This window comes from Schistocerca cancellata, chromosome 8 (genome assembly GCF_023864275.1).
Source record: "Schistocerca cancellata isolate TAMUIC-IGC-003103 chromosome 8, iqSchCanc2.1, whole genome shotgun sequence".
In the NCBI taxonomy this organism is placed as follows: domain Eukaryota; kingdom Metazoa; phylum Arthropoda; class Insecta; order Orthoptera; family Acrididae; genus Schistocerca; species Schistocerca cancellata.
The window spans coordinates 562,292,464-562,311,163 of NC_064633.1; positions in this window are offsets into that span (position 1 = coordinate 562,292,464).

Consider the following 18,700-nt stretch of genomic DNA (forward strand, 5'->3'; position numbering starts at 1 on the left):
CACGGAATATGGGCACCGCCAGTGTCTAAGAAGCTATGTGTAGGGCGTATATACATTATATCGATTCCACATGAAACAGCCACTGCTGCCGTCGCTTCAGATTTGATAAGGTTGCTTAATATTAGTGTAGTTGCAATGCCGCGTATCAGAAGTTTGTCTAAAGGCAAACAGAATATACAAACCCATACAAAGTGACCCTTTCAAGATTAGATAATATCTCAAAATTACATGCAAGGTATTGGTGCAAAACGAGTGTAACTCTAACAGGTATCTGGAGGAAAGGCAGAATGCAATCATACAAGAGTGTAAATAAATTTTATAGTACTGGGGAAGTATCTGATTTTGAATAGACCTTAATTTTCTTCTGCAGAAAGAAAAAGCATGCGGATGTGATTTTACGGAAAGTTATTCTAACCTCACAAACATTATCGAGAGTGCTTTACGGAAGAAACAAAGGCGAAAACTGAACAAGGATTAGGTGAAGACTAGTTTTTTTAGGAGTCAGGGGCGCCCAAGCAACAATTACAGAATTGTGGCTGCAAATAGAGAACGAATTTTAGTAAGACAAGAAAAACTGATATCGTAACAATAAATTTGGAAAAAAGCTTTTGATATGGTGGTGTGAAAATAGCATATTTTCTATTCTTAAGCAATGTCATGTCTACCCCAGGAATAAACGGGTAAACCAAACCCTTAATGCGAAGCAGACGGACAGTAGTGTAAGAGGCCAAAATCAGAAAAGTGTGAAGCATCTTAGCTCATTGCCTCTCCTGATATTTTGGAGGCAATAAGGTAGGAAGAGGCAGAAAAGGAAATAAACTTTTATTACGTCTGAGAGTTGTTTCTCATTATACAGGTCACTGATGATATAGCAGTATTCGTTGAAAGTCATCAGGACTGTGCTCGGGAGTTTAGTGTCAATGAACGTTTGCTATATGACGGCAATAGCATAAACATAAGGGAACGAAAACTTAAGTCGAAAGCATATACAGAAAATAGTCATGCTGGTTGGCTGAATGCTAAATTTTACAACAGATTCTAAAAGAAATGGCTGAATGTCTTTGGCTCCGTAATAGATGCAGTGAGAGAATCGTATTAGGGAAAAGTCGATGAAAATTTATGTTTCGCCAAAAGCTCTCTATGAGTGCAGAGCGCGAAATTTGGAAAGTGGGGAGAAGGGATGAAAATCTTAGAAAACATTGAAACGTGACATTACAGGACTTCCGAATATCAGATGGAGTGATCGAGTAATGAATAAAGAAGTGCCACAATGAGGCCACCAGAAAAATTTATTAATATGGGATATAATGAATGGGAGAGGGAATGGGTGGATAGGTGGATACATATTAACACATAAGTAGTTGCTGAAAAATGTAGCTGAAACTCTGGTGGAACGATGGAATTGAAAAGACAAGTTCAGATACGAAAATATTGCAGATAGTAGATCGTTGAAAGGTACTTAAAGTAAATCGTAAGAATCATCATCGAACTACACTCCTGGAAATGGAAAAAAGAACACATTGACACCGGTGTGTCACACCCACCATACTTGCTCCGGACACTGCGAGAGGGCTGTACAAGCAATGATCACACGCACGGCACAGCGGACACACCAGGAACCGCGGTGTTGGCCGTCGAATGGCGCTAGCTGCGCAGCATTTGTGCACCGCCGCCGTCAGTGTCAGCCAGTTTGCCGTGGCATACGGAGCTCCATCGCAGTCTTTAACACTGGTAGCATGCCGCGACAGCGTGGACGTGAACCGTATGTGCAGTTGACGGACTTTGAGCGAGGGCGTATAGTGGGCATGCGGGAGGCCGGATGGACGTACCGCCGAATTGCTCAACACGTGGGGCGTGAGGTCTCCACAGTACATCGATGTTGTCGCCAGTGGTCGGCGGAAGGTGCACGTGCCCGTCGACCTGGGACCGGACCGCAGCGACGCACGGATGCACGCCAAGACCGTAGGATCCTACGCAGTGCCGTAGGGGACCGCACCGCCACTTCCCAGCAAATTAGGGACACTGTTGCTCCTGGGGTATCGGCGAGGACCATTCGCAACCGTCTCCATGAAGCTGGGCTACGGTCCCGCACACCGTTAGGCCGTCTTCCGCTCACGCCCCAACATCGTGCAGCCCGCCTCCAGTGGTGTCGCGACAGGCGTGAATGGAGGGACGAATGGAGACGTGTCGTCTTCAGCGATGAGAGTCGCTTCTGCCTTGGTGCCAATGATGGTCGTATGCGTGTTTGGCGCCGTGCAGATGAGCGCCACAATCAGGACTGCATACGACCGAGGCACACAGGGCCAACACCCGGCATCATGGTGTGGGGAGCGATCTCCTACACTGGCCGTACACCACTGGTGATCGTCGAGGGGACACTGAATAGTGCACGGTACATCCAAACCGTCATCGAACCCATCGTTCTACCATTCCTAGACCGGCAAGGGAACTTGCTGTTCCAACAGGACAATGCACGACCGCATGTATCCCGTGCCACCCAACGTGCTCTAGAAGGTGTAAGTCAACTACCCTGGCCAGCAAGATCTCCGGATCTGTCCCCCATTGAGCATGTTTGGGACTGGATGAAGCGTCGTCTCACGCGGTCTGCACGTCCAGCACGAACGCTGGTCCAACTGAGGCGCCAGGTGGAAATGGCATGGCAAGCCGTGCCACAGGACTACATCCAGCATCTCTACGATCGTCTCCATGGGAGAATAGCAGCCTGCATTGCTGCGAAAGGTGGATATACACTGTACTAGTGCCGACATTGTGCATGCTCTGTTGCCTGTGTCTATGTGCCTGTGGTTCTGTCAGTGTGATCATGTGATGTATCTGACCCCAGGAATATGTCAATAAAGTTTCCCCTTCCTGGGACAATGAATTCACGGTGTTCTTATTTCAATATCCAGGAGTGTATAAACAGCTGTAAGGTTTTTTAAAGAATACAGTTTCAGTTTTGTTTTAACGTTCTTAAAAGGTCGGTCGATCTTCAGAGCCGTAAGTAAACTGGTATGTAACTACGTAATTCATTAAATGACCTAATTAGCATTAGGGCGTAGAAACTTGTGTTGATGAATATGGATTACTATTCCATACGTATAACTAATTCAGTTTGTTTGCTGTTCCCACACCTAAAAGCTCAATTTATTAATTGACTACAGTCGATATTGCACTCAACAGGTATCGATGATGCCTCGATTAAGTGATTTCATACACCATGCTACAGTACTATTGTACTCATATGGAGCATGACATCCTATCTTAATCACCGTCAGAATACAACAAAATGTGTGTATTGTGCTTAAATCATTTTTGATAAACCCCAGCGAGTTAATAGCACTGAGTTTGTGTTCTTTGGTTAGTGGTAGGTCTGTAATGACATCGGCATCAGCGGCTTGTGAAACCAAAGACTGTGCATTATGTTCCTTTCTTAATAACCAGCATACTTTAAAAACAATTGCCATAGGGTATTGGACGTTCATATTAGACGTAGAAACCTGACGTCATTTTCCGCAGTTCTGGAAGACATTTCCAGATAATGCAACTGGGATAATGAAGAAGGAATGCGTGTTTAAGGGGACATATGTATAGCACCTTCAATATGCTGACGACACTGTGTTTCTCGCCTCTAGAAGAGAAAAATAATTTATGAGAATAAGTTTGAAAGTAGGTTTGAGAGCTACAGTAGTATGAAAATATGTGTAATTACCTCTTGGGGTAGAAAATAGCACAAATTAACAATAGTATCATAGAACCCATGTATGAAACCATATACTAGCTAACTTCGAAAAGTAAGTTACGTATTTTTATGGCAGGACAAGTGACTTCCATTGAATGCTGCGCTACACTTCAAAGTGACAGGTATACATGGCATGCTCTACCAACCGTTCAATTGACTTGCATTGAATGCTGCACTACACTTCAAAGTGACAGGTATACATGGCATGCTCTACCAACCGTTCAATTCCTCGACGATAGAAATTGACTCCTCGGGCACAGAGACATTCGAGAAATGATGTGTGAACATCCTCATGGCTGGAAAATTTGCGATTGCTGTGAATCAGTTCCCCGATTGCTTGCCCCTTGTTGTCTGTAGTCGATATCGAAGTTCTCCTTTCCCAGGCAGCATCACCACGACTCTGTGGTCTTGGACAAGCTGTTGGCATAATTTCACAACATCTTGACATGACGCTGCATTTGGTCTATGTACCGAAAGAATCTTACGGTGAATCTGTCTGAAATTTAGGCGTTTTGCCCACAAGAATCGTGGTGTCCCTCTTGATTCAGTTTTGAAGTATTTTTCCAATGGACATGCCATTTCATTCGCACGTTGTGATATGCCTGTTGACCATGCCGCAGCGGGGCTGTGTCTGCTGGGAGCTGTGACTTTGCGAGTGCGTGGGCCGTCTGGTCCCATCCTGGCTATGGTTCGCGTCGTGTTGGAAATCGGGTCTGTTTTCAGCCGTTCTGCGCATCCAGCCTGGCTATGGTTCGCGTCATATTGGAAGTCTGATCTGTTTTCAGGCGTTCTGCACATCCTCCACTATTAAATGCTATTTACCAATAAGATTCATTCTCTTTCCGAACGAATAGCCACAGGTTACAAACTAGAGTGCGAGAATCTCTCTCCCACATGCTGCGCTGTTGCCATGTTTTCGACAGTGCAGTTTCCTTCACAGAGCGATCGAATTATTCGCTTAGATGTCGATGTTACTTCCTTGTAGCAGTACCGCTGTGATTGTGTAAACGCATTAGCGTGATTTCCTAATGAAAATGTCATGTGACGGCAATAAACGTGAAATTCCTCACAAGCAACTTTAATTAAATTGCGTGCCTATCGAGTATCCCGTCTTAGTTGTGCGACTGCGTTCGTGATTTCCTGTCAGAAAGAACACTGTATGTAGTATTCGGCCAGCCGGTGTGGCCGTGCGGTTCTAGGCGCTTCAGTCTGGAACCGCGTGAACGCTACGGTTGCAGGTTCGAATCCTGCCTCGGGCATGGATGTGTGTGATGTCCTTAGGTTAGTTAGGTTTAATTAGTTCTAAGTTCTAGGCAACTGATGACCTCAGAAGTTAAGTCGCATAGTGCTCAGAGCCATTTGAACCATCTTTTTGTAGTAGTCGACGGAAAATCATCGAGGAAAACAGAATTGATATCTGGTTTCTGCAAGGAAGTGTTATAGGCGCTCCTCTGTTCCTTATCTAATAAACGATTTAGGAGACAATCGCAGCAGCCTCGTTAGACTGTTTGCAGATGAAGCTGTGATTTACCGTCTTATGAAGTCATCAGAGACGAAAACAAATTATAAAACGACTTAGACAAGATATCTGTATGGTGAGAAAAGAGGCAATTGATTCTAAATAATAAAATTTCTGAACTTATCCACATGAGTACTAAAAGCAATCTGCAGAATTTAGTATACAGGACAAAACATAGGATTCTAAAGGCAGTAAATGCAGCTATATACTTAGGGATTACAATTATGAATAATGTAAAGTGCAACTGTCACATGGATAACGTTGTGCTGAAAGCAAAGCAAAGACTGCGATTTATTGGTAGAACACTCAGAAAATGCAAAAGGTCTACCAGACTACTTACACCATCTTCTTCCGTCCTCTTCTGGATTATTGCTGTCAGGTGTGGTATCCACAGCAGATATGATTGATCTAAAAAGATCAAAGATTGACAGCTCATTTTGTATTTTCATGAAATAGGGGAGAGAGTGCCACGAATATGATAAACGGATTGGGGTGGTAATCATCAAAACAAAGGCGTTTTCCGTTGCGGCAGGATTATCTCATGAAATTTCAATTTCCAGCTTTCTCCTTAAAGTATGAAAGTACCTCGTTAGCACCCACTTGCATAGGCAGGTATCATCGTAATAAAATAAGAAAAATTGGAGCTCGCACGTAAAGATCAAAGCGTTCGAGTTTCTTGAGCTCTGTTCGAGAGGGGGACGTTCTTCCAGGCACTTAATTGTGAATTGCCGAGTAATCATGTAGACATAGATGCTTCACAAGCACTCGAGGTGATTTATGTCCCGCATTTATAACTTCTTCAAATGTGAATCTGAAAGTGATACTTCTGTTTTTGACATTTTGAAGAATCAAGAACGAGCCGCAAAAGCACGTGTCGGGAGGCGAGCTGTGTAAAGAATAGTAAACAAAAGTGTCGAAGCAGTAGGAACCTCAGGAATCTTTGTTTTCGCTTCGCCTGAAAATCAACGAAATTGCAAGAAACCTGTAACACAAATAGATGGTTTTGACAAAGATGCGCATCGTGTTTGAAATGTATATAAGAAGAGAATACACAGCATCACTCAAACGAACAGTTACTATAATGGCAATATCATACTCGTAACCACGCTCTGTAACCATCTGAGACCTGGTTGGTAGGTACTCAGAGAGCGCACAGGATAAGGTTATGATTATGGATGGGGCCGTAAACAGTTACTGTGAGTTGCACAATCAAACACACAACTTTATTTTTCTAAGAATCAATCACTTACAAATTGCTTTAAAGGATCACAATCAAACAATACGGCTGAAGGCCTAGTTAAAGAAAACTTGAGGAGCTTGCTGGGCTGAAGGCCCAAAAGCACAACAAAAACAAGAAAGGCTGGAGGCCTGGCTTACAAATTAAAAGCAATAAAAAACAGAAGGCCAAATTTTCTTAAAGAAAATATGCAATTGAAAACAATTAGCGGTTGAAGGCCTACACTACACTTCTGTAGGACAACTATAATTAAAACACATTAATAAACAATTTTTTCCAAGCAAGAAATTCCTTTTTAAATTTACAACAGAACGGCCGAAAGCCTAAATGATGGAATATTACCTTATTGAACGGCTGAAGGCCACAAACAAATTTGAAACCACGGCCTGAACAACAAGTCAAACAATTTAAAATAAACCCATTCCTTCATATAAAAACTTTCCTTTAAAGAACAAACACGGCTCAAGGACTTATTAAAAGGGGTTCACGTAAATCCTCAGCTGAAGGCCACAAATAACACGTGGAACACCTAACGGCTTAGGACCTGGATTACAAACAATTTCAGATAGAACAAATTTTAAGGAAAAAATATTGTTTTTTCATAATATCAATCTTCAAAATTTTAATTTCACGCGGTTGAAGGCCTTTATGTAAAATTAAAAAGAACTGAATTAATACACGGCCAAAGGCCTCGCTCAATGCTTCAGGCTACAATGAAAATCACAATCTAAAACAAACAAACAAGTGGTGCTCAGAAATGTTCCAAGGGTCGGCCTGAGAAGGTAGCGCAGCCAAGAGCTGAAGTTAAATAATCGTATGGCAACCCAAACTACGGATGGCCCAAGGACCGACCAATAACTTAACCAATTCCATTCCGTCCGACCAGCGGCACAATGATGGAAAATATCGGCCGAGGACGAGGATAGGAACAGCACTACGTCTTCAGAAATTGGCGTCTAAAAACTGCCAAGGGAACAATAACCACTCTAAACAAAATAGGAACCGAACAACTTAAAAAGGGTGTCGAACTACACGCCGTGACGGACAGCATCAACACGATGAGGAAAGGCACACTGCCAGAAAATTACACTAACAACCAGGGCAGGTATCTGGGGGGTAAACGGCCACAGGGCAGAAAATACCGCTGGTGCACTTCATTGGCAAGTAACAGTCAAAAACTTCTTGGCAGATTAAAACTGTGTGCCCGACCGAGACTCGAACTCGAGATCTTTGCCTTTCGCGGGCAAGTGCTCTACCAACTGAGCTACCGAAGCACGACTCACACCCGGTACTCACAACTTTACTTCTGCCAGTATCTCGTCTCCTACCTTCCAAACTTTACAGAAGCTCTCCTGCGAACCTTGCAGAACTAGCACTCCTGAAAGAAAGGATATAGCGGAGACATGGCTTAGCCACAGCCTGGGGGATGTTTCCAGAATGAGATTTTCACTCTGCAGCGGAGTGTGCGCTGAAATGAAACTTCCTGGCAGATTAAAACTGTGTGCCCGACCGAGACTCGAACTCAGGACCTTTGCCTTTCGCGGGCAAGTGCTCTACCAACTGAGTTTGGAAGGTAGGAGACGAGATACTGGCAGAAGTAAAGCTGTGAGTACCGGGCGTGAGTCGTGCTTCGGTAGCTCAGTTGGTAGAGTACTTGCCCGCGAAAGGCAAAGGTCCCGAGTTCGAGTCTCGGTCGGGCACACAGTTTTAATCTGCCAGGAAGTTTCATATCAGCGCACACTCCGCTGCAGAGTGAAAATCTCATTCTAGTAACAGTCAGTTTACTAATTAATCACAATATTGGAAGACAGCTGCAAGATTACCCCGACTCCAACACGTCATACGTTGCTGCTAGCCCGAAAGGCCCAAGGACTAACAACCCGCAAATGAACGAAGAGGTGTCTCAATAGTTGAAGTTTCATAACAGGTTAACTGATCACTCAACTTCAGCCTCCTGCTTCGGTGGGCATCGAACTTTGTCTCTCTTTCAGCTAGCGCCTCAGGATCTGACAGCGCTTGCAGACCGTCAGCGGTTCCAGCCTGACCGCGCGCCGCAGGGAGTTCCTCTCTGCTCTGTCCCAACCAACTGACTCAATCCAGCACGCAGATAGCATTAAAATAACTGCTCAGTCAAAACCACACAAGCTACATACAGTTCCGCGAAACACTTCCACAAACAACTCGAACAATACTAAAACCAGTCACTGCGGAACAACTACGAGGAATAACAAGTCGGCCGGCCGGAGTGGCCGAGCGGTTAAAGGCGCTACAGTCTGAAACCGCACGACCGCTACGGTCGCAGGTTCGAATCCTGCCTCGGGCATGGATGTGTGTGATGTCCTTAGGTTAGTTAGGTTTAAGTAGTTCTAAGTTCTAGGGGACTTATGACCACAGCAGTTGAGTCCCATAGTGCTAGGAGCCATTTGAACCATTTTTGAATAACAAGTCGACACACACAGAGAACCCGGAAGCGGTCGGTGACCTGATACATGTCGTCCGATGAGACGACCGACCGAACAACCAAGCAAGGTCGTCACCACTGAAGTCATGTGTGCCGGCAACGGTCGGCGAGTCATGGCTGTCCGGACCTCACTGCTGCTCCGTCCTCACTGAACTCTCGACACACGACGACCCGGAAATACTCTTATCGGTAAGCGCTGGTGCTGCCACTCACGGGCAGGTGAGACAGAAACTTATTGACGCCAGTAAATCGAATAAGAAACGAGACGGGTGTATCGCCAAGACAAAATGTCAAGCAGTAACTGCGAGAACCCGAGGCGCGCACAGGTCAATCACAAGAACTTGTTAAATTATGCCTGAGCAAATTGGCTTCAAATGTAGCTCTTCGTCAATGCAAAGAGTTTTAAAAAGCATTGGTTTCAAATATTTTAGGAATAGAGTTTTTTATTGAAAGAAACAGAACTAACCATGTCCGTTATAAAGATGCATCATACAAGAGGAAGACGTAGTTCTACGATGTATTACCTTGATAAAACATGGGTGAATCAGAATCATTTCGTCAATATCTGCTGGAAAATGAGTGATGGTAGTGGCGGTTTTTAAGTTCCCTAAGGAAAGGGTTCTCTGACATTTATTCTGCATGCTGGCTCTTCTTCTGAGTTGGTTCCTGAGAGTACACTTTTATTTAGACGTAAGAAAAACAGTAGTGACTATCATTGGAAAATAAAGGCTGTCACTTTCAAGAAGTGATTCACTGAACAATTCTTGCAATACGTAGCTTCGAAGTCGGTCATTGTGATTACCGTGCAGCTTATCATTCAGCTGTTACAGAGAAACGACCAAGCACGAGGACCAGGAAAGGGGATATTGTGCTGTGGATGCTGAAAAGTAAAAATACTCCTGACAAAATAAGCCAGACTCGTGTTGAAATCCTGTAGCTCGTTAATTTATAAAAGTCACGCGACAAATGTACAAATTTGACTTCGTTGTGGTACAATACGTAGCTTCGAAGTCAATCATTGTAATTACCGTGCAGGTTATCATTCAGCTGATACAGAGAAACGACCAAGCACGAGGACCAGAAAAGGGGATATTGTGCTCTGGATGCTGAAAAATAAAAATACTCCTGACAAAATAAGCCAGACTCGTGTTGAAATCCTGTAGCTCGTTAATTTATAAAAGTCACGCGACAAATGTACAAATTTGACTTCGTTGTGGTACAATACGTAGCTTCGAAGTCAATCATTGTAATTACCGTGCAGGTTATCATTCAGCTGATACAGAGAAACGACCAAGCACGAGGACCAGAAAAGGGGATATTGTGCTCTGGATGCTGAAAAATAAAAATACTCCTGACAAAATAAGCCAGACTCGTGTTGAAATCCTGTAGCTCGTTAATTTATAAAAGTCACGCCACAGAATGTACAAATTTGACTTCGCTGCGGTTTGAGCGGGTAGTAGATGGACAAACCAAGTTCTATTAAGAATTTCATGAGATAAGAACAGACTGAGACGGCTACCTAACGAAAGACTAGTAGATGTGAGTAAAAAATACAAAAACATGAAATGCATACATGGCTGAATAGCATTAAGGAAGGTAAAGGAGGCTATAACCACATGACGGCTGCTGCTCGTGAGTCACAACAGTGCAGGCGTCATTGGAGAATGTGAGTTAACGTATCGCAGACTATTCAGAAAGCACAGCGTTCAGTTTTACATTTCCCTGTCCCGGTTTGTATTTCCTTTGATATGTTCCAAAACCATTCTAAAGTGATTTGCACTTTGCGGCAGGTTAACCTACTTTGATTCCATAAGGAACCAATGTGTACAACGCAGTCGCAATACCAAATGGTTCAAATGGCTCTGAGCACTATGGGACTCAACATCTTAGGTCATAAGTCCCCTGGAACTTAGAACTACTTAAACCTAACTAACCTAAGCACATCACACACGCCCATGCCCGAGGCAGGATTCGAACCTGCGACCGTAGCAGTCCCGAGTCGCAATACCACTGGTATTTTTATTATTATTATATCTCCAGATTTCAGCTGTAAATAGCCATTTTAGTGCATCTGAGTGAGATTCCGCCGACAGACTCGCAGTAGTAGATTGCAGCATAACACTTTAGAGGTGTGTAAGCACAAGAAAACTCAAGTTGCTGTGTTTCTACCCTTCCTTAGTAACAGCAGATAGCAATCTTCATTTTCGTCCAGCTGAGTTAGATCACCAATACTTGTACTCTCCGTACCGATCTCGTGTCTTCCTGCTTTCACCTTCTTGTATCTAGTTCAAAATTAAATCATAAAAATAGCAAAAAGAAGAAAACTTGACAACTATATGGGCATCAACTGCAGCTCAGTGCAGCACCATCGCCGAGAAGTGGGCACTAGGGTCCTGTATAGGCGAGCTGAAAGAAGATTAACTGAAGTAACTTCTGCGAAACGTCCATAACTGATTAAAAATTCTTGCGGCAGAAAATCGGATTTGTGCGGGCGGAAGCGTGTGTCTGGTGATTACAGCCCGCCGGCGCATTCACAACTTGGCGGCGAGCGCTGGCTGCCCGTCCGCCTTTTGAATGGGTCGTTAGCCGCGCCGCCGGGAAATTAGTTAAAACACGCGGTAGCTGCCGGCGGGGGCGGTGGGGGCGGCGGGGGTGGCGCCCTCCGGGGGCGGCGTCGGTGGCGGACGACCCGCCGGAAACTCATTAGGCCGGCTGAATGGCCGCGCCAGGTGAACAACTGCCAGACTTCATAAACAATCGACGGCGGCCGCTGAATTAAAAGCAATTTCTCTGTGTCGCCGCGCTGCCCCCACACTGTAGAGGCAGAGGGGGAGGGTGGGGAAGATACTGGCGCGGGATGGAACCAGCCGGCCATGCAGCTCGCCTTTTCTCTCGCCGCTGCACTCGGTTTGTTCTCGCGATAATGGCTGCGCCGTCCGTGCGCCCCATCACACACCACCACGGGGGATTCTCCTGAAAAGCGGCCACTTTGTCGCTGTTGCGAACGTCCAGTTTCCAGTAGGAAAACGAATCACGTTTATCACAGTAAAGTTCTTACTGAAAATGTGGGCATTCTCCACGAGCAGCGTTCCACAACTACACTATGAAAAGACAATTGAAAAATTAGAGAGCGAGGAGATGGCAGTGGTAGGTACTATAGTTACCACCATCAAAAAACTAAATTACTTAATTTTTTGAGGTCAGTGTTGCTCTATTTAAAACAATATAATTTACGCAAATTTATTGTAGTGAGGCTTAACACAAAATATATGAGAATTGAAACGACTTGCTCCTAGAAGAATTCATCAAACGTGCATTACGCACCCAATTGAAAATAAGCTGCTCGTGTGCGTCTCCAACATTCTTGACGTGCACGCCGCCTCACAAGACGATTCCGCTATAGAGTATTTCTGGCGATTTAAAATGGCGTCTACAACACTAGAAAAACTCCCATAAAACATGAAAACAAATAAAACGTATACAACAAAAAATATGAAAACTGATGATATTAAATAAGGAAACTGTGCGCATGACTATAACAACAAATGACTACCTATAGATTAACGACTGTAGAAGAAGCGCTTGTAGTAAATAATGCAGGCAACAACAAGGGTCAGCATAGAATATAACGTAGTGGCAATTATACACGCGCAGACATACACATACACACACACACTTCTGAAAACCAGTGGCAGTAGTGTGACTTACTGTCAGCGAAGCCAAATTTTTAAACATTCAGGCTGGGGAGCTGAACTATAACCATTATCACGGACGACACAACAAGAGCTATACAGCACTACAGCGACACAATGTTACTCACCGGATTAAATTTTCTTCAGTGCTCCGCTGGTGGTCCATTGGTAGTGACCGGGCCCAATATCTCACGAAATAAGCATCAAACGAAAAAACTACGAAGAACTCGTCTAGCTTGCAGGAGGAAACCAGATGGCGCTGCCATAGGTCATACGGATATCAACTGCGTTTTTTTAAAATAGGAAACGCCATTTTTATTATATATTCGAGTAGTACGTAAAAAAATATGAATGTTTTAGTTGGAACACTTTTTTTGCTTTGTGATAGATGCCGCTGTAATAGTCACAAACGTATAAGTACGTGGTATCACGAAACATTCCGCCAGTGCGGACGGTATTTGCTTCGTCATACATTACCCGTGTTAAAATGGACCGTTTACAAACTGCGGGAAAGGTCGATATTGTGATGATGTATGGCTATTGTCATCAAAATGCTCAACGGGCGTGTGCTATGTATGCTGCACGGTATCCTGGACGACATCATCCAAGTGTCTGGACCGTTCGCCGGATAGTTACGTTATTTAAGGGAACAGGAAGTGTTCAGCCACATGTGTAACGTCAATCACGACCTGCAACAAATGATGATGCCCCAGTAGGTGTTTTAGCTGCTGTTGCAGCTAATCCGCAGATCAGTAGGAGACAAATTGCGCGAGAATCGGGAATCTCAAAAACGTCGGTGTTGAGAATGCTACATCAACATCGATTGCAGCCGTACCACATTTCTTTGCACCAGGAATTGCATGGCGACGACTTTGAACGTCGTGTACAGTTCTGCCACTGGGCATAAGAGAAATTACGGGACGATGACAAATTTTTTGCACGCGCTATATTTGGTGACGAAGCGTCATTCACCAAAAGCGGTAACGTAAACCGGCATAATACGCAACGGAAAATCCACGATGGCTGCGACAAGTGGAAAATCAGCGAACTTGGCGGGTTAATGTATGGTGCGGCATTACGGGAGGAAGGATAATTGGCCCCCATTTTATCGATGGCAATCTAAATGCTGCAATGTGTGCTGATTTCCTACGTAATGTTCTACCGATGTTACTACAAGATGTTTCGCTGCATGACAGAATGGCGATGTACTTCCAACATGATGGATGTCTGGCACATAGCTCGCGTGCGGTTGAAGCAGTATTGAATAGCATATTTCATGACAGGTGGATTGGTCGTCGAAGAACCATACCATGCCCAACACGTTCGCCGGATCAGACGTCCCCGGATTTCTTTCTGTGGGGAAAGTTGAAGGATATTTGCTATTTTGCTAACGTGATCCACCGACAGCGCCTGACAACATGCATCAGCACATTATCAGTGCATGTGCGAACATTACGGAAGGCGAACTACTCGCTGTTGAGAGGAATGTCGTTACACGTATTGCCAAATGCATTGAGGTTGACGGACATAATTTTGAGCATTTATTGCATTAATGTGGTATTTACAGGTAATCACGATGTAACAGCATGCGTTCACAGAAATGACAAGTTCTCACAGGTACATGTATCACATTGGAACAACCGAAATAAAGTGTTCAAACGTACCAACGTTCTGCATTTTAATTTAAGGAACTTTTCTGTTACCAATTGTTCGTCTAAAATTGTGAGCCATATGTTTGTCACTATTACAGCGCCATCCATCACAAAGCGGAAAAAGTGGTCCAACTAAAACATTCATATTTCTTTACGTACTACACGAATATGTAATAAAAATGGGGGTTCCTATTTAAAAAACGCAGTTGATATCTGTTTGGCCTATGGTATTGCCATCTAGCGGGCCGACCGTAGCGCCATCTGGTTTCCCCCTTCAAGCTAGGCAAGCTTCGCTCTTTATAGTTTTTTCGTTTGACGCTTATTTCGTGAGATAATTGGCCCGGTCACGATCAATGGACCACCCTGTATACTTGACTCTTGTTATCAAATAAATCGTTATATGGGTGTGGTATCACGTATCGATATCACTCTACTGGCGTGTCACAGTTTGCAACGGGGTAGTACGAGGGCAGTTCAATAAGTAATGCAACACATTTTTTTTTCTGAAACAGGGGTTGTTTTATTCAGCATTGAAATACACCAGGTTATTCCCCAATCTTGTAGCTACACAACACTATTTTTCAACGTAATCTCCATTCAATGCTACGGCCTTTCGCCACCTTGAAATGAGGGCCTGTATGCCTGCACGGTATCATTCCACTGGTCGATGTCGGAGCCAACGTCGTACTGCATCAATAACTTCTTCATCATCCGCGTAGTGCCTCCCACGGATTGCGTCCTTCATTGGGCCAAACATATGGAAATCCGACGGTGCGAGATCGGGGCTGTAGGGTGCATGAGGAAGAACAGTCCACTGAAGTTTTGTGAGCTCCTCTCGGGTGCGAAGACTTGTGTGAGGTCTTGCGTTGTCATGAAGAAGGAGAAGTTCGTTCAGATTTTTGTGCCTACGAACACGCTGAAGTCGTTTCTTCAATTTCTGAAGAGTAGCACAATACACTTCAGAGTTGATCGTTTGACCATGGGGAAGGACATCGAACAGAATAACCCCTTCAGCGTCCCAGAAGACTGTAACCATGACTTTACCGGCTGAGGGTATGGCTTTAAACTTTTTCTTGGTAGGGAAGTGGGTGTGGCGCCACTCCATTGATTGCCGTTTTGTTTCAGGTTCGAAGTGATGAACCCATGTTTCATCGCCTGTAACAATCTTTGACAAGAAATTGTGACCCTCAGCCACATGACGAGCAAGCAATTCCGCACAGATGGTTCTCCTTTGCTCTTTATGGTGTTCGGTTAGACAACGAGGGACCCAGCAGGAACAAACCTTTGAATATCCCAACTGGTGAACAATTGTGACAGCACTACCAACAGAGATGTCAAGTTGAGCACTGAGTTGTTTGATGGTGATCCGTCGATCATCTCGAATGAGTGTGTTCGCACGCTCCGCCATTGCAGGAGTCACAGCTGCGCACGGCCGACCCGCACGCGGGAGATCAGACAGTCTTGCTTGACCTTGCGGCGATGATGACACACGCTTTGCTCACTTTGTCCACTACCAGATCACCGTAGACATTCTGCAAGCGCCTATGAATATCTGAGATGCCCCGGTTTTCCGCCAAAAGAAACTCGATCACTGCCCGTTGTTTGCAATGCACATCCGTTACAGACGCCATTTTAACAGCTCCGTACAGCGCTGCCACCTGTCGGAAGTCAATGAAACTATACGAGACGAAGCGGGAATGTTTGAAAATATTCCACAAGAAATTTCCGGTTTTTTCAACCAAAATTGGCCGAGAAAAAAAATGTGTTGCATTACTTATTGAACTGCCCTGATACGTTTCTGTCTGACGCCGACAGTGGTCGCACAGGATCTGGCGGACGCGATGGTGTGCACCCGTACAGCCACACCGCCAGCACCTCTGTACCACGAGCGCCCGCTGTCATCACAATATAGGATGGCCGGGGCAGCGGCGCCCACTCGCGCTCCCAGCCACTTTTCTACGATACCATTGTTTGTGCTTGGTTCCGACTGAGTATGATTTTGTAAAGGGCAGCTCGAAGGAGTGTTGAGAAATTTATTAGTAATTTGTTTTGCGGAAAGGTATCGTATTTTATTTTCATTAAACTTTATCTAGTTTCGGAATTATGAAATTTCTAGTCTAAATTACTAGTGGTAATCTGATTGGCTGACATTAGAAATACAGCGAGTATAGTAGTGTTCGAGATTATAATAGGAATTCAGCATTTCCCGCGTGTTTTGGTATGGAAATGCCTCAGATCTATTAGTCGTTATAGTCGCTTGGGAGCCGTCTTATGGAAAACACAAGATCGCGCTGATCAGATTTGTACCAAAATGAAGGAATTCGAGGACTTGACCGGTTCTCGTGTCGTTCAAGAACAGCGACAACAGTATTATTTTGTGGAAGTTGAATCCTATAATCATAACGGGAAGACAAAGTAATTATTGTTTCTAGTCGTGGTATGTAGTTACAATATCCATTACAGTACTGCAAATCAAAAAGACAACAGAGAAGTGGTTATCTAAGAAGAAGCATAGGAATCAGTGTTAAGTTTATTTGGAAAATAATGAGACACACAGGATTCTCGCCACCAGCAACATAACTTCATTGGAGTCATTATATAGAGTTTGGAGTTTTCAGTTACAGCTTGATTTGTGTGTCTGAAATACTGCTTGTAATGCCACAAACTACACTCCTGGAAATGGAAAAAAGAACACATTGACACCGGTGTGTCAGACCCACCATACTTGCTCCGGACACTGCGAGAGGGCTGTACAAGCAATGATCACACGCACGGCACAGCGGACACACCAGGAACCGCGGTGTTGGCTGTCGAATGGCGCTAGCTGCGCAGCATTTGTGCACCGCCGCCGTCAGTGTCAGCCAGTTTGCCGTGGCATACGGAGCTCCATCGCAGTCTTTAACACTGGTAGCATGCCGCGACAGCGTGGACGTGAACCGTATGTGCAGCTGACGGACTTTGAGCGAGGGCGTATAGTGGGCATGCGGGAAGCCGGGTGGACGTACCGCCGAATTGCTCAACACGTGGGGCGTGAGGTCTCCACAGTACATCGATGTTGTCGCCAGTGGTCGGCGGAAGGTGCACGTACCCGTCGACCTGGAACCGGACCGCAGCGACGCACGGATGCACGTCAAGACCGTAGGATCCTACGCAGTGCCGTAGGGGACCGCACCGCCACTTCCCAGCAAATTAGGGGCACTGTTGCTCCTGGGGTATCGGCGAGGACCATTCGCAACCGTCTCCATGAAGCTGGGCTACGGTCCCGCTCACCGTTAGGCCGTCTTCCGCTCATGCCCCAACATCGTGCAGCCCGCCTCCAGTGGTGTCGCGACAGGCGTGAATGGAGGGACGAATGGAGACGTGTCGTCTTCAGCGATGAGAGTCGCTTCTGCCTTGGTGCCAATGATGGTCGTATGCGTGTTTGGCGCCGTGCTGGTGAGCGCCACAATCAGGACTGCATACGACCGAGGCACGCAGGGCCAACACCCGGCATCATGGTGTGGGGAGCGATCTCCTACACTGGCCGTACACCACTGGTGATCGTCGAGGGGACACTGAATAGTGCCGGTACATCCAAACCGTCATCGAACCCATCGTTCTACCATTCCTAGACCGGCAAGGGAACTTGCTGTTCCAACAGGACAATGCACGTCCGCATGTATCCCGTGCCACCCAACGTGCTCTAGAAGGTGTAAGTCAACTACCCTGGCCAGAAAGATCTCCGGATCTGTCCCCCATTGAGCATGTTTGGGACTGGATGAAGCGTCGTCTCACGCGGTCTGCACGTCCAGCACAAACGCTGGTCCAACTGAGGCGCCAGGTGGAAATGGCATGGCAAGCCGTTCCACAGGACTACATCCAGCATCTCTACGATCGTCTCCATGGGAGAATGGCAGCCTGCATTGCTGCGAAAGGTACACTGTACTAGTGCCGACATTGTGCATGCTCTGTTGCCTGTGTCTATGTGCCTGTGGTTCTGTCAGTGTGATCATGTGATGTATCTGACCCCAGGAATGTGTCAATAAAGTTTCCCCTTCCTGGGACAATGAATTCACGGTGTTCTTATTTCAATTTCCAGGAGTGTAGCTTTACCTGTTTCTTTCACTTTCTGCACAGAGCTTAAGAAAGTGTGAAGTATTTGCAGTTTAATGTCCGACAATTGTTGAGCATTTCACAGTTCTCTCTGACTGTGTGGATACCGTTGAACAGAAATTCCACGAACAAGTAAATACGCAGGGATGCAAGTATCTTAACCCGCAATGTCACCTCCATCTTGTTCTATTTTTAGCGCTCCTTATTTTTTTATGTCTCATTAGTTTTCATATTATCTGCCTTCATAATTTTTTTACACGTTTCATATAGCATCGCCATTCAACCACTTACGGCTGCTTCTTCCCTGA